This window comes from Narcine bancroftii, chromosome 6 (genome assembly GCF_036971445.1).
Source record: "Narcine bancroftii isolate sNarBan1 chromosome 6, sNarBan1.hap1, whole genome shotgun sequence".
Lineage (NCBI taxonomy): Eukaryota > Metazoa > Chordata > Chondrichthyes > Torpediniformes > Narcinidae > Narcine > Narcine bancroftii.
Window position 1 is genome coordinate 140,555,249 of NC_091474.1, and position 20,245 is coordinate 140,575,493.

At 38.5% G+C, this 20,245-nt stretch overlaps 1 protein-coding gene across 1 annotated transcript in view; it reads right to left on the reverse strand.

The window, feature by feature from the left end:
• LOC138736530 (myelin transcription factor 1-like protein) overlaps nt 1-20,245 on the reverse strand; it is a 461,086-nt gene that overhangs the window by 269,616 nt on the left and 171,225 nt on the right. The window lies entirely within an intron of this gene.

Below are 20,245 nucleotides of genomic sequence, written 5' to 3' on the forward strand. Positions count from 1 at the left end.
GGAGATTTAAAACTAAAGTTTGTTTTTACTTGCTAGCTACTCTTTTTTTCAAAAAAAGTATTTTGCCAATTTACTATCTAAGACATTCTTATGTGCATCTTATGTTTGAGTTATCATATTTATTCAAATGTGGGCATTGACCATCTGAATTGCTGACATTCCTTTCATTATGTATTGCAATTGGTAATACACATCACCACAAGTCAAAGTTTAGCTTATTATTTATGTAGCAAAAAAAAAGACTAGAGCCAATCCCAAGGTTGTTGTTAGTATCATACCATTTATATGTATTTTGTTTTGCCGTTTCCCTTCCACCCCCATTTAATTACCTTATTAAATCTCTAGACTAAATCCTATTTGGCTCTTTTTGGCTACCGAACTAATGCAATGGTTTGAGTTTTGAGCTAATTATACCTGGAACGATGAGAAGGGTTCTTTTGCGAGCAGACTAACTGGTCAATTCTAACATGCATACAGCCATGTAAAGGAGAAGGGCAAGAGCACAATTACAGAGTTACAATGAGAAAGGTCAATTAATACAAACTTAGGGCAGAATAGGAGCTTAGTTATGGGGTACAAGTATATCAGTTCAGTCCACTGCTGGGCCCAGCACTTTGCTCTGATCGCGAGGAGTTAGACAAGTTGGTAGACAAGGGGAAGGGCCCAAGACCATGCTAATTTTTAATGGAGATTTAAGAGTTGCCGATATGAAAGAAAAAGAGGAGATAAGTTCCAACTTCTCAACTGGCTCAATTCAGTTTAATATTTTAGTTACTTTGATGTTTTTAGCTCTGTATTTTATCATTCAAATATTTGTTAATTTTTGTAATTGTTTATTTTTAATAGTTTTTCAATATTTCTAAATGTCAGAGATATTTGGCAAAAGATGCATTCAGCTGGCCAGGCTTTGAGGGGAGGTTCAAGGGCCTGACTTGTTCTCGGTGTCACTGGAGTACCTGCCATGCCTTAAACCATGTTACTTGAGTCCAAAGTGGATCTTCAACATACTGGAAAGGAGGCTAGAATTGTAAGCTGAAAGCAAGTGGAAACTGCAACCAGATGAGCCAAGGAAGCAAGATCTGGCCCAATGAGATTAAAAAAAAAAGGAATGGCTTGTCATCTATGTTTTCAAAAATTGCAATGAACTTTGGATGACAGGGAAAATGTAAGTTATTCCACAGTTTCAGTCTTGAGCCTTTTGTTTCCAACTGGATTTACTTAGTTAAAAATAATGCCAAGATAAATTTCCTCACTTTTGACCTATTTAATTGTGAAATGCTACAGCTATAAAACTGTCAGGCTCCTGTACTCCAATAATTCTGTGTCATGTCCACACCTGACATGAATTGCCCCATTGCTGGCAGCTATGTTTAAGATTCCAAATTGCCATGCTTTCAAACTCCTTCAGTACCTCAACCTCTCTTTCCTCCTTTCAGATTTTCCTTAAACACCTTAGCTCTGTGTCAAATTTTGGAAAATATTCTTTCAAACTGATTAAGGTGGTTTATTGATTTTGGATACTATATAAATAGACAATTTTCTGTGTTGTAGTCAGGTCGACTGAAGATATCAAACTGGGATATATAAGTTATTCATTTGGCAAGAGTGTTATGGAATCAGGGTGATTAAATGAATTTCAGATTCGTGGCCACAATTAAAGTGAATAGCTGTTCACATTGGTCCTTCTTTCTTAGAGGCCACTTTATCCTTCATAATGACATGTCTTGATTATTGACATATTTGCAATTGATATCAATGCCACTGAAATTGACTTCCAAACACAATGAAGTATTAGGTCATTAAAATTAATACAAAATGGTTATTTCCATTCACACCAGAGATATGAAATCCACCAACGTCCTACATTTGACCTGACTTTAAACCAGTGGTTTTCAAACTGCCTCCCTAAACTCACATATCACCTGAAGCAATCCCTTACTAATCACAGAGCACTTATGGCATAGAGATTGCTTCAGGTGGAATGTGAGTTTAGGGGGGCAGTTTGAAAATTACTGCTTTAAACCAATAAATAATCAAGCATTTCTGTGAAGTAAGACTCAACTGCTGTGATAAGGAAAGCCAAAACCTACATTTAGTTTCCTTATCCCATCATACACTCTGAGGCAGTAAAGATCAGGTAAATGGTGCTAGAGATCAAAATATTTTGATTTTCAAAATTATTTGTCACAGTAGGCAGGAAACACTTTGCGAGAAAGATTGTCATATCATATTATAATTGGTACAGAAACATCCTCCCCAAATAAAACAGTACAGGCTCCAGCATCATTGAAAGGCATAGAAAGATATGGTCCTGATGTGGGCAAATGAGATTTGTGTAGATAGACAAAAAGGCTAACATGGATATGTTGGGTAGAAGGGCCCACACTTGAGTGAAAGAGAGTGGACGCAGCCCAGGACATTTCAGGCAAAACCCACCCCACCACTGAGAAAATCTCCAGGGAACACTGCCCTCGGAGAGCATCAATCATCAAGGATTCAAATCACCCAGCACACGCTCTGTTCTCACTGCTACTATGAGGAAAGAGGTACAGTTGCCACAAGACTCACATCACTAGGTTCAGGAACAGCTGCTATCCCTTTACCATCAGGCTCCTCAACAACAAACTCAACCAGGGACTCATTTAAGGACTCTTACTTTTGCACTTTATTGATTTTTTTTCTCTCTTTATTGCAAAGTCAGTTTGTTTACATTTCTTTATTTGTTTACGTATGTACCTCTTGACAGTTTTCTTTGCTCTACCAATAGTGGTAATTCTGCCTCACCTGCAGGTAAAAGAATATTAGGGTTGTATGTGATGTCATGTATATATTCTGACAATAAATCTGAAATCTTAAATTGTGCCCAACATTTCTAAGACTCTACAGTATGGAAAATTGAATGGTCACATTAACAGCAGAACCAATACATGGCAAGGAGTTCCAACAAGGTTACGTCCTGAGGGATATTGATCACACTCGGGCCTGGAAAACCAGTGTTAAATCTTTATGCCAATAAACAGCAAATGAACAGCTAAATTTTATATTTTAAATTAAATTTAGACATACAGCACAGTAACAGGCCCTTCTGGCTCATGAGCCCATGCTGCCAAAATACACCAATTAACCTACAAACCCTATATATTTTGAAGGGTGAGAGGAAGCCTGAGCACCCTGAGGAAATACACGCAGTCACGGAGAGAATGTACAGACTCCTTAAAGACAGTGTTGGATTTGAACCCAGGCCACTAGTGCTCTAATACCATTGCACCACACTAACCGTGCCGCCCAATGTTAAAGTTACTGAAAATTACATACTCAAAATTCTCCAACCATTCTGTGGCCGGTTGAGATCAGCTTTGCAACAATGACATTCCATTGCAGTCACAGGGAATAACTATCTGATATCACTTGCCAAAATTCAATTAGTTGAACAATGCATGAACATTTCATCTTACCTTTTAGTGCTATTTAGTTCAGTAGACACCACTTTTAACTCTGAGACAGGGATTTGTTGATTCACATCTGAGACTTAACACTAAAATTTCGGCTGACAATCCAGTGCAGTAATACAGAAGTTGTGCACAGCCTTTCACTTGATATTAGGCTGAAGACCTTAATTGCCCTTCCAGATGAATGACATTATTTTGAAGAAGAACACAGGAGCATTTCCAATGTTTCGAACAATACCAATCTCTTAACTAATATTGATAAAATTCAAATTTCCATCATTTTCATTTTGGGAACTTGTTTATATTTGGCTGTTGTTCCTTGGAGTCCATTCAACTTGTGACTTATCATGGACACACAATATCTCCTCACTTGACAGGAAGGCACAACAGTGACTGCACTTCCTTAGAAGACTGAAGCAGACAAGGCTACTGGCTACCATCTTGTCACTATTGAGAACATCCTGGCCAATCACAGTGTGGTATAATGTGCTGAAGAGAAATGGATCAGAGGTCAATGCACAGAACTATAAGAGTTGTAGAGAGGATCATAGGTGTTTCGTTCCCCACCATTGACTTGATCTATTGGGATTGTTGGCTGAAGAGAGTGCGCAACATTTTTGAGGACCCCTACCACTTCACTCACAGGATCCCTTAGCTCAGTGGTTCTCAACCTTTTTCTTTCCACTCACATACTACTTTAAGCCTTCCCTAATACCATAGGTACTCTGTGATTAGTAAGGGGAAAGGCGGTATGTAGGTGGAAAGAAAAAGGTTGAAAACCACTGTTTTAATCGTACCTAATTGACTTGTTATGTGCAGTTTCATAACTCCAAAGGAAATGGACAATGACAATTTTTCTCAAGCAAAATATTTCAGTAACAATTGGGTCTAGAGCCATGATTCTCAACCTTCCCTTCCCACTCATATACCACCTTAAACAATCCCTTTCTAATCACAGCGCACTGATGGCATAGGGATTACTTAAGAGGAAAGAAAAAGATTGAGGACCACTGCTTTAGCTGCTCTCATTGGGAAAGAGATACAGGAGTATCAGATCCAACACCACCAGGCTGAGAAACAGCTTCTTCCAATGGGCAGTGAAAATACTCTATGGCTAAAGGAACTGCTCACGCCAACCAAATTTACAAAACTATATTTACAGGACCGGAGAACGCTGTTTCGTCAGGTTGTACTTGTGCAAATAAACTTAACTTGACTTTAGGCCCTACATTTAAAAGGTACTTCATTGTTGTAAAGTACTTGAAGAAATTCTGAAGACTGTTCTTTTAAAACTTTGATGGTTTCAAAATAATTAACTCCAATCTTTTCATTGGACACCTTTGATAATAACTAACTTTCAGCTGACTGCTTCTGGATATCCTTGGAAATTTTATAAATTTATAACTCAAGATGTAAAACCCTCAAAATTACTCAAAAATTGGGGTCGACATATGCCATATGTGGTTTTGAGACCTTAAATTCACCCCAAAAAAACCCAGACTGGACATCGATTCAATATATAGGTCAATGTTGGAAGCACCACCCCACCTCTGGCATCATTGCTCCCCGACACCTCCCCACCACTGGGCACCACCATAACCACTCCTACCTGGGACCCTGATGTCTCCGTCGCCACTCCTGACTGGTAGGCCGAGGTTCCTGCTCCTGCCGGGAACACGATGTCGCTGCTTCAGCTCCGTAGGCTGTCACTGCTCCTGTCCGGTAGGCCGAGGTTATTTTAAACTTACTTAATTGACAGTTTTGTTACTTGCAATTGGGCAAAAAAATTTTTTAAATGGGGTGGTTCCTGCGAGGACCGGATAGCCCGAAAAATGGGGGTTGAATTATATGCCGCATATACCATTAAACTATTAAAATGAGGTTAAAAAAAAGAGGGGTTGACGTATCTGCTGATCAACTTATACCCAAAAGATATGGTACCTCACGGAAACAGGCCATTTTGGCCCAAGAGTCCATGCCACTAATTTACACCCAATTAACCTACACCCCCCAGTATGCTATGAACGGTGGGAGAAAACCAAAGCCCTCAGGGCAAACCCATGCAGACATGGGTAGAACATACAAACTCCTCACAGACAGCATGAATTTGAACCACAGTCCCGATCGCTCATGCTGTAAAGGCATTGCGCTAACTACTATGCCAACCATGCCATCCACTGCTATATTGTAACTCTTTCAGCAGAAGTGAAAATCCAATTCTACTGGAGGAATGATGTGAGGAGCAGGGCAGGAGTTGTGGTAGCAATGTAGGAGTACATCATGGAGCAGATGGATTGAGATTTGAGAAGAGGTGATGGGGACAAGAGAATATGAGGAGATAATGGGGACGGTATGGAGAAACACAAAAAAACTGCAGATGTTTGTAAGCTTGAGTGAAAAAAGAGAAGCTGAGGTGGGAAACTCAATGTCTCAGGCAACATCCATACATAGAAATGGTCAGTCAATGTTTTGAGTCATGACCCTGTATTAAGACAGAATGATTCAAATGCTGGTGTTAGACATTAAGGAAATAATTGAGGATACGGCCTTTGGAAATAAATGGGGCCGGAGGGGGTGGGTTTTAGTTACACTTCTTCATTTTTTCCTTTTTCGTTTCTCTCCATTCTTTTAATCTTTCTATTTTCCTCCCTATTTTTTGTATCCAATTCAGTTACATTATGCAAGTGAAGTATCATTATTCTTGTTTGTTGTGATGACCTGAAATTTCATTAACCATAAATGTTTCACCAAGAATATACAAAAGTTCCATTAATTTCATTATCCTATCATCAACCCACATAACCAGAAATGCGCCACACAAAAAGATTTCAAGTTAAAAGGTCAGCAGAAGTCTGACACAAGTTCAAGCAAACTCTATGCCATTACATTTTTTCTTGTGGAATGTCTAAATTGGTTTGTATACTCAAAAGAAACCTGCTTAATTTAGTTAACAGGTGAATTTCCAAAGGTACTCAGAGGAAGAAATCTGTGAAATATTTTCTTTTGAATTGGCGGCTCTTTCCAAGAAAAAAAAATATTCAAGCTGAATAAAATAACTTATTTCTGTAGAAACAAATCCTTATTTCTTACTGGAGTATTTGCAGGTTTTAAATGAATTAAGCAATGTTCCTCACAGGTAAAATTATTTAATGATAGTTTGCCACAGTGATTTGCACGTTTCAATGTAAAATTATTATTTCTGTTATTTTCCACTCTTCTGCTGAAGAGCATTGAGTGACAATGTTTAGTATGGGATCATCCATTAACTGTCGTTGGGTTTTCACAACCAATTATCATCACAATCCTTCCATTCCTAACAGGAATGCACCACATTCACATCTATCAGCTCCATTTCATTGCCTAATCACAATTAAAAACTTATAATTCCATCATGTGGTTAACATTATACACATTTTTATGAATTCATGCATCTTCTGAATACCTTGTGATGCTATCAACGATTTGTAATTTGAGGAGGGAGGAAGGGGCAGGAAGGAGGAGATCAAAAAAAAAAAAAAATAAATAAAAAAATTGTAATTTCATCCATTTCTATGCAATTCATTTGGTGATACAAATCGTTGACTACAATTCTGTCATTCAATGGTGCTTCATTTGCATAACATATCTAAGCATTGGGACTGGGACCAATCATTGAGTACATTTCAAAGTGATCATTGCCAGTCTCATTTTAGCTATTTGTATGACTTTATTTTAAAAAATTATTTTATAGCAGCAAAAGCTCAGGTATGGGTAATTTTTTTTGTTGCTGTGGCCCACCTGCAGCTCCATAACTATTTTTGTCATTAGTGCTCCAAGCAAAAGACGTACCTGAAACCATAAATAAATTAAAATAGTAATTGGAAAAGCTGCAATTTTCCTTTATTTTTCACATACTTCTGGGCTGTTTATTTTGTTTCTTGTAATTGGACTCTTGCCACAGTGAATGACACGGCACAAATTTGACAATTTAAATCAAGGTCTCTGCAGTTTCAAAGAAAGCAAACCAAGCATCCTTCAAATATTAATGCTTGGAATCAGCATCGTCTGTGAGATTCTGTTCTGTCTGTATGAGGGAGCAACAATACACTGTGCAGAATGCCCTCAGTCCTCAGCGCACATTTAACTGGAGGGCTGCCCATCCATTTCATGGTGGCCTCAAACCTCGGAAGACATTGATTCGGACATTTTTCTATGACATTTTTCTAATTTTGTGAGATTGACATGTTGTATTGTGGGATATAATGTCAGATTACAGGAATCAAACAGAGTATTTCAGTACAACAACAGAATCTGGGTTTTTTTTTTCCGAGACTGCTTTGCTGAAAATGAAACAAAGCCTTACATCAGGGGTGTCAAACTCAAATTCACAGAGGGCCAAAATTAAAAACTTAGACTAAGTCGTGGGCCAAACTAAATATTTATTGAAAATTTTCAACAACATCTGCATGTTTTCTCTTCTTTCAACATATGTAATGTTAAACTTTTTCTTATTAAAATAAATGTTTAATAATAGTTTTGGTTAAACTCTTTCCAGAAGAAGCATTAACAAATGAGAAATAAAATATTCAATAAATAATATTTCTCTATAGCCTTTAAGCTCCTTTTAAATGTATTTTTTTTTCACAAGCCAACAAGTCAAAAAAATAACAACTTGCTTCAATGACAAACAGGTTTGTCTTTTAAAATGATGAACATATAGTCTGCCTCCCACCTGTGTTGAAAGGTCCCGTTTTCTGTCTTTTGTTTGGCCATTTTTCGTAAGGGGTTTATTACATGTGAGTTGGGCGACAGGTCGCAGATGCTAATGAAAGTAAAGAGAGGAGGTGGGGGCGATTAGCGGGCTGACGGGCCGGCGCCAACGCATTTGTAAAGCATTCTGGGATTTGTAGTATTAGCTGTGCATGCGCTACACTGGCGCGGCGGCCAGTGGGCCAGCTCTAATACATATTTGATATGATCTTGCGGGCCAAATATAATTATATCACGGGCCAAATTTGGACCGCGGGCCTGAGTTTGACATGTGTGCCTTACATTAATCCAGAGATGACAATGGTATTATTAAACTACAGATAAGAGGTAGAAAACCTAAACTTTAGATGAAGGAGCCATAAGATTTTGCATTCACTTTTTAAGATGTCAAACTGCTGTGCCACAAACCTGAAACATCATCATGGCATTAATCACAAATTATTTTTCACCAAATATCCTCATGGATCCTAATTATGGATAAATAAGATAACCACTGACTTTGTATTCTTTTCCTTCTTAAAGTGACATGCTGGCAATGAAAATGCCTGTATAAAAGATTATGCATATCTTGCAACCCTCAAACTCACAAATATCATGTCAAATGAGTCTGAGGACAATTAATTTGGCCACTCGCAAAATGTATAATGACTTGCTTCTAAACATTTTATGTAGAAAGTTGCACATTTGGAAGGACTAAATATTAGTCCTATTTATAAAATAAAAATATTTTTATGAAGAAAATGTCATCCTTGCAAAATTTTGTTTCTTTAAAATACTTGCTGAAACATTGGTGATGCTTTTGATTTCCAAAATGAGGAACCCAAGACAAAATAAAAGGAATGGGAAAATTTACATTTAAAATTATTCATAAAGGTCTTTTTTTTAAATTCTGACTGTTATGTTCGGAAATGAGTTGCACGGTCTTTAATGAAAGATGTCAGAACAGATTGTAGCCACTGCATCTTGGGGCACGGAATCGTAGGGAATAGAGATCAGCCTTAAAGTACAGTCCTTGGAAACATAATGGCTGCCATGGAAGTGAGGGGACATGCAGTAGTGCGGGTCTCAGCCTCCAAGAGGCAAGAGTTCAGTGATCTGCATAAATCACAACTTGCATTTGTCCTGTGCATGGTTGTAACAAGTACTGCAAGACCCAGAAAGAATACAAATCAATTAAAAAACCTCAGGCATGCAAACACTGGGAATATATCAGCTGCGCTAAGTGAATCTACCACAAATTTGCTGAGGATACCACAGTAGTGGGTTGTATAAAAGAGGGAGAATGAAAACTTGGCTGAATGGTGCACCAACAACAAACTTACACTCAATGCCAACAAAACCAAAGAGCTGATAGTTGACTTCAGGGAAGGAAAACCAGAGGTATCGATCCAGTGATCATTGGGTGATCAGAGGTGGAGAGGACGAGAAAATTTAAGTTTCTGGGAGTCACCAACTTGGAGAATCTTTCCTGGACTCAACACACCAATGGCATCGTAAAGAAAGCACGTCAGTGCCTCCACTTCCTCAGGAGTTTGCTGAGGTTTGGTATGACACCAGAAATACTGGCAAATTTCTACAGATGTATGCTGGGAAGTGTGCTGACTGGCTGCATCACAGTCTGTTATGGGGATACCAATCTCCAAAGCCCTCCAAAACCCTCCCCACCATTGAGAAAATCTACAGGAAATGCTGCCTTTGGAAAGCAGCAACAATCATCAAGGATTCAAATCACCCATCACTCGTTCTTTTCTCGCAGCTACCATGAGGGAAGAGGTACAGTTGCCACAAGACTCTCACCACCAGATTCTGGAATAGCTGTTCCCCCTCCACCATCAGACTCCTCAACAACAAACTCAATCAGAGACTCATTTCAGGACTCTTACTTGTGCACTTTATTGATTTTTTAATTCTCTCTGTATTGCATAGTTGGTTTGTATACATTTGTTCTCTATTTATAGTTCTTTATTGTTTACATGGTGTACAAGGTTTTTTTTTGCACTACCAATAAGTGGTAATTCCTCCTCACATGCAGGAAAAAAGAATCTCAGGTTTGTAGGTGATGTCATGAATATACTCTGACAATAAATCTGAAATCAAATCAAATACTCTGGAGTGTCTAGTCCAATCTGGTGATGGGCAGCATTTCAATAGGACATGGTCACTATTGTGTTAAAACATGCATTTTTGGCTGTTATGGTGATATGTTCATGAACTAAAACCAGCAAAAACATTTACAAAATTGAGGCTACAGTCTGCAGGGGCCTTACTATTGTATTGCCATTAATCAAATTTCTTTGCATGTAAATTATTTCTAAAAATTAAAATCATGATGAAAACTATTTCATTTTAGCACAGTATGTCTCCAGAGTTAAACTGTTGTCAATGGTTTTCATACTGCTAATTTTAGTATCACATTCTTCTGGGTTCTTTGCATTAGCTAATATAGATGTAATTTCTTCTGGGTTATTAGATTCAGCTAATGTCTCTCTTAAGACTTTCCACGAACAAGTAAACACCGAACTGCTCTTTTGCCTATAAATAGCCTAAATATAAGCTCTAGGTGCATTTTAATATGTGAAAGTGTATCACTGGTAGCATGGTCAATATCCTTGTTGTTGAAAGTCTGAGTACAGGAAATCTAATCCACTTTAAAATAAACAATAAAATCAATTATTAAATTTTCTGAAATGATTTGAATTCCCCGTCTATATGTACAATGGATGTCTATTTATATGACTGAATCGATGTATCTTCCAAGTGCCAATGACTGACTTCCCTATTACTTGTTTTGAACACTGCTGCTAATCTTTTGCATATGCAAATTTAATACAGAAATGCAAACAAATTTAGCTTATGTTGTATGATCAATATTATCCACAATATTAATAGTAAATGCAGGTGTGGTATCATCTTTAACAAAATCACAAGCGCTCACTTTTCTATAGCACCTTCAACATCATCAAACTTTTAAGAACAATTTATGGGCATTGAAGCAAAAAAAAAGAAATGAGGTAAAAAGTGTCTCAGATGGTAAGCAGTTTGTCAAAGAACAAATCTCATAATTGCTTAAGAGATGAGAGAAGTCGATGAGGATGAAAAATTTAAGGAAATAATGACAGAACTTAAGGGCTTGAGAGTTTGAGTCACAGCCCAAAGTTGTAAGAGTGTAGTGTTCTTGGAGTGGAAAACATTGTGGGAGCAAGGAGTTGCAGGGCATTGAGGGATCTGATGGTACAATAACATTTACACATTGCAGAAGATCACCAATTCGGTGAAAGACGAACTTGGGTCTGCCCAAAACTTGGTCTATAGGTTAGAGAGGCCTGTTAGGGAATGCTGCAAAGTGGCACATTCCAGCCTAAAGGATGAAGTGAAGCTCACTGCAGCCACTGCAAAGGCTTTTTGGGAAAGCAATTTGGGGTCTTTCAGTCCCACAAGGACACAAGCGCTCAAAAAGATCCGAGTGTTTTTAATGCTTTGTACAATGATGGTCTTGACAACACTATGATTATAAAGAACTGATGATGCTGTGCATGTAAAGAAAACCGTAGACTGTTTTGCATTTCATACATGCACTTTAATAAATAAAGTTTATTTTTGAAATATATGAGGTTTATCAAGTGGTGAATCTTCAGAATTCATGACCATCGAGGGTTGTGAGGGCTCAGTCACTGAGTTGCTGACAACAAAGATTGATAGATGTCTAGTTATTAGAGTCATGGAAACACAGCCTGAAAACAGCTCAACTCATCCATGCCAGGCTAGTTATCTACCCAAGCTGGTCCCATTTGTTTACTTTTAGCTGATATCCCTAAACCTTTTCTACTCATTTACTTGTCTAAATATCTTTAAAATGCTGTAATTGTGTCCATCTCATCCACTTGCTCTGGCACCTTACCCCACATACTACCCCCCTTACCACCTCTTAAGTCCCCTGTAAATCTATCCCCACTCACTTTATATCTATGCCTTCCAGTTTTAGAATCCACCTACAATGGGAAAAAGAAGAGGCAATTCATTTCATCTTTGCTTGTCATAATTATATATATCCCAACAGTTCATTCCTTAGCCTTCAGCACTGCAGTCTATCCAGGCTCTCCTTATAGCTCAAGCCCTCCATTTCTGGTAATATCATCGGGAACCTTTTCTGCACCCTTTCTAATATAATTATATCCTTCCTGTATATAGACAACCAGAACAGAACACAGTACTCTAAGTGCAGTCTCACCAATCTCTTGTGCAGTTTAAATGTTCCAATTCAGTGACAGATAAAGACCAACGTGTCTTTTTTCAAACCATCCTACCTTTGTTGTTACTTTCATATGATCTTGAACCCCCTTGTTCAGTGTTCTACAACATTTTTTCAGGCCTTACCATTTACGATTTGTGTCCTGCTCTGATTTAACTTAACCAAGGTGAAAAAGTTTGCACATTTAAGTTAAATTCCATCTGCAATTCCATGGGCCACTTTCCCATTTGACCTGCATCTTGTTATAAACGTAGATCATTTTATTCACTGCCCCACTATACCATTATTTTTTGTGCCTTCTGCAAACTTACTGATCAACAATGAACCCAGCACCAATCCCTGTCACAGGCCAATGGTCAAGGGACTCCAATCGGAAAAAAAAATCCATCTTCCTTGGCTCTGACTACACAAGCAATATGGCACCGATTAGCCAGCTCGCCATGGATCCCACATGATCCAATCTTTCTGACCAGCCAACCATGCGGAATCTTGTGAAAGGCCTTGCTAAAGTTCATGTAGACACTGACTGCTGACCTGCTCTCATCAATCCTCTTGGTCACCCCTTTAAAAAACCCAATCAGATTTCTCACCCTGGCGGTGCTGGCTCTAATACTCCTGTATCTCTTCCCCAACGGGAGCAGCTGAAAGATGTGTGCGGGTTGGAAGGGGTCTTCAATGATTTTGCACACCCACTTCAGACAACAATCCCGATAGATCACTTCAATGGGGGGAGGGAGACTCCCGTGATCCTCTCTACCACTCTTAAGGTCCTGTGGAATGACAGAGCTATGCACAGAGCTATGCTGACTGTCCCTAATTGATCCCTGATTTTACAAATGCAGGTAGATCCTGTCTCTTACATCTCTCTCCAGTAACTTTACTACTACTGAGATTAAGCACAATGGCCTTGCAGCACTAGTTAAATCAATGCACAACATTAACAATCCTCCAGTCATCTGGTTCCTGGCCCATGTCTAATGAAGATACAGATACCTCTGGCAGGGTTCCAGCAATTCCATCCCTAGTTTCCCACAATATCAGAAGATATTTTAGTCAGACCACGGACCCTTATCCAACTTTGTAAGACTGCCACCGCCTCCTCTTTTGTCATGTGAACTTGTTCCTTTCCTTGAATTCCCTATCTTATCAAGAAGTATTCATTTAAGATCTTGCCTAGAATCACTTAGGTGTACTCCAACTTCCCTTGTACTCCTCAAGGGATTCAGTTGATCCTAGTTGCCTGTACCTGACAGACGCCACCTTCGTTTCCCTTGTCAATCAGGGTTCACTAATCCTGCCAGCCTTGCCCTTTACTCTAATAGGAACACATTGGTCCTGATCTCTTCCTTTCTCATTTTTAAACTTCTCCCGCTTGTCAGATGTTCCATTACCTATCAGCATCCTCTCCCAATCAATCATTACAAACTCCTGTCTAAAACTATGAAAATTATTTTTGCCCCAATTTTGGACTTTAACACATGGGCCATTCCTATATTTTCCTTAACAATTTTAGGACAAATAGAATTATGGTTACTGGCCCCAAAGCACTCCATCACTGAAAACTCAGTCACTTGCCCTGCCTCATTTACTTACAGGAGGTCCAGTGTTGCCCATCTCGAGTCTAGCTATTTTCAGATTGCTTGAGAAATCTTTCCTGCGTTCAATTAACTCATCCAATCCAAATCCAAGCCCTCAGCAGTAAATATTAAGCAGTCAATACTATTATACCCTATTACTCTTCCAGATATCTGTGGTCTCCCTATGTATTTGTGCCTTTAATTCTCACTCATTATTAGGGGTCTGGTCAAAGTGATCAGCCCCTTCTTATTTCCACCTACTGTGTATAGCCTGATTGGCTGATCCTGAGGGATGTCCTTGAAGTGATGCTATTGTTCTTCTTACACAAAATGCAAAAACCCCTCTCTTACCTTTACCTCTCTCCAAACTGTGGCATCTACACTTGCCCCTCGTGCCTCTTTTAAATGTTTCCCCTCTCACCTTAAACCCTATTCTCTCTGGTGTTAGACTTCCCCAGCCAGAGAAAAAGATTACAACCATCCATCTCATGATTTTTGAAACCTCTCTGAATCAACCCCTCAGCCTCTTTTATTCCAAGGAATATCATCCCAGCCTGTCCAGTCTCTCCGTGTAGTTCAAGATCTCCTGTCCCAGCAACATCCTTGTGATTCTTTTCTGCACCCTTTCCAGTTGAATCACATCCTTCCTACGGTTTGACATCCAGAACTTGCACAATATTCCAGCTACTTTTAAAATTCTGACATATTTTCCTTCACCTCATCTCCATGCCTCCTTTTTGCCCTTCTTCTAAATCAAGTAATATCGAACAGGATTATACAGAAAATGGTGCTGAGGTCTTGATGGATTACAGAGTTGTCTATGTCTGCTCCTCAACGTTTGTAAACAATATTTGATTTAAAATTTTTGTCCATGCGTGGAGTCAGTTACAAAGAGAAAAAAAATAGATACTTCAGATACTCCTCATTCTTATGTTCACATGAAAACAATAATAAGAATTTTAAATTCAAGGCACTGATAAATGTAAGTCAACAAGCAAAGACCAGTGCTGGTTCAGGTAATTTTCATAGTTATTTTTGTTTCCTCTTTCTTTAAGGTGTACCACTGAATAGGAAAAGCTGGTGCAGTGTTCCCAAGCTTTGCTCATGTTAATCCACTGATTTGGCCACGAGGTGGTGCACTGGAGTGGCACATGTTAACACTGATGCTTCTTCCTCTCTGCTTCAACACACCTGGATGACACTGGGAACTGATCTCTTTGTGGAAATCCTGGGTTCTAATCTATGTTTTATTACCTTAGCAGAGTAAAGCTGTTCCTTTGTCATCTAAGATTATATTTCAAATATTTTATAGAACTAAGCCTTTTGTGCATGATTTCATGATGTATAATTTGGGGATGTGTGAATAAATAATGTGGTGGGCCTCTCAGTCTAACCTAGCATGACCTTGCAAGGATAGAGGATGTTGCCAGCTTTCTAATGATCTTGTGAGGGTCATGCACGCACTTGTAGAATTCAATATTTGCATTCAGTTTCAGGGTAAGAAAAAAAAAGAAATCTCTGAATGCAAAGTTTGAATTTATCCAAAGTATTGTCACTGATTTACCTGATGCTGCTGATGGACTTTTAAGAACCTTCAGAATAAATATTTCTATGGAACAACATTTATTTTATTGAGCTAAAAAGGTGTTCATTTGCTTCTGTTGTCTACCTTTATAGGCTGAAAAAAAAACTTTCGTAATATCTTCTTAATTGACGATTCAATGATAAAACTTACTTTGGACCTTAAAATATCTGTTGATTTCATTCTCTGAAATATATCTAGAATTAGAATTCATAGAATATTTGATGACAGACAAGCCTGAAATTGCTCTGTCCAATGATATTCTGAGTAGTGAGCATGTACATTTCACATTTCTCTCTCTGCAGAACAGGTTAAAAGTTCTGCTAAATCACACTGAGAACAAAGGGAAACACTGCAAATATTTTAACAATAGTATTGCAGATTGTAGAACTGTGTAATTTCTTGACTTTCTTTTTCATTGTTTTTCCATTAAACCTGCAAAACCCATGTTGCAAATCGATATTCAACAATAAAGTACATTACAGGCAAAAAATTATTTAGGCATTTTGTTTAACTAAAATAGATATTTTTTCATTAAATTATGCTGCCAAAACATTGAATTATTTAAAGTGAGGGTTGAAGAACTATCTTGAAAACAGTATCATATGGAAAAGTAATTTGTATCTTTGTGAATTATTTTGAAATCTTTCTGCATTGCAGCTTTGTAGCAACAGACATTTTCTCTAAAGGAAATTGGATAATTGAGGCAGAGAGTTATACAGCACAGAAACGGGCTTTTCATCTGAACACATCCCTGCTTTCCTGAGCTGCTTCCATTTGCCTGCATTTGGCCCATGTGCCACCAAATCTTTCCTGAAATGATGGAATGATTTGGTAGCTGTTAATGTTAGTTTTGGTCAGCTAACTAGAGGTACAATTTTCTAGGTTAGATTTTTCTCCACCTTGCCTTTATATTCCTCACTGGTTGAAGGATTTGCTTCTGATTTAAAGCTCTCCTTCAGTGTTTCAAGATGGATTTTATTTAATATTTCTTGAGTTCCTTATTTTTCTTGAAGACTGGTTGATAATTTAAGTTAAAAATGAGAACTATTTTATGGAAATGATGACACCTCTTTCTTTAAGTTTTTATGTTCTGCTCAGAGGCAGACATAACCTCCTGCCTCCAATGACCTCAGCCACAGCCCCAACCCTGGTCTCCTGCTATTTCCCTCAACGTGGGACACTGACTTTGCATGCAAATTGCAAAATGAGGAAACTTTTCATTATCCAACAGGATGAATCCCTGCTGTCACTCATGTTCTTCTCATCCACCATCATTTTTTAGAATGAACAAGCATTCAGGGAAAACTGACAAGAACTGCACCAAGATAAAGTAATGATAATTTTCCCTCCTTGTAGCTTACAGCAGTGTTAGCAAATTAATCATCAATTCTTCGGGATTCGTTGGCTATGAACAATATAATGCAAGACGTAATTGCTGGCTGATTTGTTTCCTTAACATCATTTCCTTTTTATCCCTGAGAGTTTCTGCGATTTCTGAGATGGTAAGGGTCAAAAAATGCAGGATGAGAGCTTGTTTTATTTTTACCTTATATGTAGCCAAGTGGAATTTATGGAGATGGGATTTAATCTTGAACACTGGCTGGTAAGTTGCCAAGTTCAGATTGGTGGCCCAATATTAACCTTGTCAAATTTAGCTTGCGGAAGATACCAATAGAAAAGAAAATCAAATTAGCAGGCAGCTGAGCCAAACTGCAATTCTTTGCCCAGTGGTGAATGTTCAAAACAACCCTCTGGAGTGTGACTGACACATGCTAGAGGCAAGACTGTTGGATACAGCTTGAAGCAACTCTTCCATGAAAATCCTCATGGTGACAATGATTGGTTTGAGGGGAAGTGGAAGGGGGTGGTGGAGGAGTGAGGGATAGGAATGAAAATAAAGATTTTTGAGCAATTAGATGAAAATCAATTGTTCATGAATCATTAGGATACACAGAAAGCAAACTGAAAGTCGTTGGAAAGATCTTTTATCTTTGACCTTTCATCTTAAAAACATTCATTCCATAGATGACCAGATTGATTGGGAAGCGTTGTGTATGTAGTGTATATAAGAAAAACCAAAATGTATGCATTAAGTGTATAAACTGAGAAATCAAGGTAAAGGATGAAAAACTATTACGTAGCCATCAATACAACTGAAAAGAATAAGGAATTCAAGACAAGTCTCATTTCTTACCAAGCTTGAATTTAAAAGATGATAAATTACAAAAGGAAAGAAATATAGAGGAATCCCACTTTTTGATGACTTAAATTTTAAAATGCATAGCAAGAAAATCTATATAAATATTATATTAGATATTAATTAATTCAATAAACATGAATTAAAATGTACTAATTCTTTGACATATCAATTACAGAATCTTAGCCTCAATATAGAAACAACCTTATACGTTGTTAAGTTTGAACTCACAGAGTTCATCGTCACAAACAGTATAAAAAAATGCATATTTCTTTTTTTTTTAAATTGAAGTCTCATTCTCCTGGACACAGGATTATGTCATCAAAATACTTCAGGCACCAAAAATAGAGGGTCTCTGAAAACAGGCACAAGGATTATAATGCATGAGTAATTCCCACCTGATCCTTCCAATAAAAGCAGGGTGTCTACTTCAAGCTGTCTTCTCGCTAACATGAAGGTTGCATGTACCTGACATCGTCTGTGCTACTGCGGAACTGCATGGATCAGCAGGCCCCCCTCCTCCTCCCCAAAAATATGGCATTGGTCTTCAATACCTCAAGAGAGCCTGCCATAAGTTAATATAAACTGGTTTTCCCTGACAATAGCTGGTGAATGTTGCTTTCAGAAAATGCTATTCTTGCTGTAGAACAAGCTTGACAACTTTCCACCACCTCTTAGTTGCAAGGAGGGAGGAATAGATTTGGTAGATTCCAGACAAATTCTCTGAGCATTATAGTCAATACAAGGAGTCAAAAAAACCAAGGGTCTGGAACCAACATCACAAGAAATATAATGACCTCCTGGAAGTGGTCAAAGTTAGTGAGAAGATCTACATATGCCACATCCCCACCAAAGCACTCTCCAGCCTCACATTTTGCCCAATTGGACCAGGTTCATGTCACTCACTTAACTTCAATTTCCATCAATCACAAGTTAAAAATGTACTAGGGGTTGTAGGTCAATTTGGTGCAATTGGGTGGCATGGGTTTGTGTGCCAAAAGGGCCTGTTAAAGATTTCTGATTTATTGTCAGAGTAATTGAATGACATCACCTGAGATTCTTTTTCTTGTGGGCGAGGCTGAATGACAACTTTCTGGTAATGCAATAAGCAAACAGTACACAACATACACATGTAAAAAAATAAAGAAGTGAAAACAGATAACAAATGTAAACAATCAAAATGTGCAATACAGGGAGAATTTTTTTAAAAAATCATTAAAGTGCACAAGCAAGAGTCCTGAAATGAGTCCCTGATTGAGTTTTTCGTTGAGGATTCTGAGGGTGGAGGGGTAGCAGTTGTTCCTGAACCTGGTAGTGTGTGTCTTGTGTCACCTATACATCTTTCCTGATGGCAGCAGCGAGAATAGAGTGTGTGCTGGATGGTGTGGATCCTTGATGATTGCTGCTGCTCTCCGATGGCAGTGTTCCCTGTAGATGTCTCGACAGTGCGGATGGCTTTGTCAGTGATGTCCTGGGCTGTGTCCATTACATTTTGGAGGGTTTTATGCTCAGGGGTATTGGTGTCCCCATACCAGACCATGATGCAGCCAGTCAGCACACTTTGTACCACACATCTATAGAATTTTGCCAGTGTTTCCGGTGTCATACCAAACCTCCGCAAACTCCTGATGAAGTAGAGGTGCTGACATGCTTTCTTCATAATGCCATTGGTGTGTTGGGTCCAGGAAAGATCCTCCAAGATAGTGACTCCCAAGAACTTAAATTTGCTCACCCTCTCCACCTCTGATACCTCAATGACCACTGGATTATATATCTCTGCTTTTCCTTTCCTGAATACAACAATCAACTCCTTAGTTTTGGTGACATTGAGTGCAAGGTTATTGTTGGTGCACCATTCAGCCAAGTTTTTAATCTCCCTCCTATATGCTGACTCATTCCATTCATTTATATAACCCACCACCGTGGTATCTTCAGCAAATTTGTAGATGGTGTTATTGTCGTACCAAGCCACACAGTTGTAAGTTTAAAGTGAGTAGAGGAGGAGGGTAAGAACACAGCCCTGTGGTGCTCCAGTACTGATGGAGATTGTGGAGGAGATGTGCTTACCAATCCTCACTGATTTTTCTAAATTCATATATCTAACATTTTTCTATTTATTCCTCCCTTAAACTGCAACCAGTTTACATTCATTGGTTAAGGCTTGCAGAAGCTTTCTGACCTCAGTGCATTATGCAATGTTTATTGACACACTTCCCTCTCTCTTGCAGAAATCAAGATGGCAGCACTGCTGCATCTGCTATAATGGCAGCGCTGCCACTGGTGTGGATCCAGGAGGAGCAAGGAGCAGAGCTGCATCATTCAGTGCTCCTCTGCAGGGCCCTACTGCTCAGTTGTTCAAGTTTCAGCTGCCTGTAGAATGGGGTCAATGGCATTTTTTTTTTAAATTGAAGACCCACAATGACCATAATGGCAGTACCC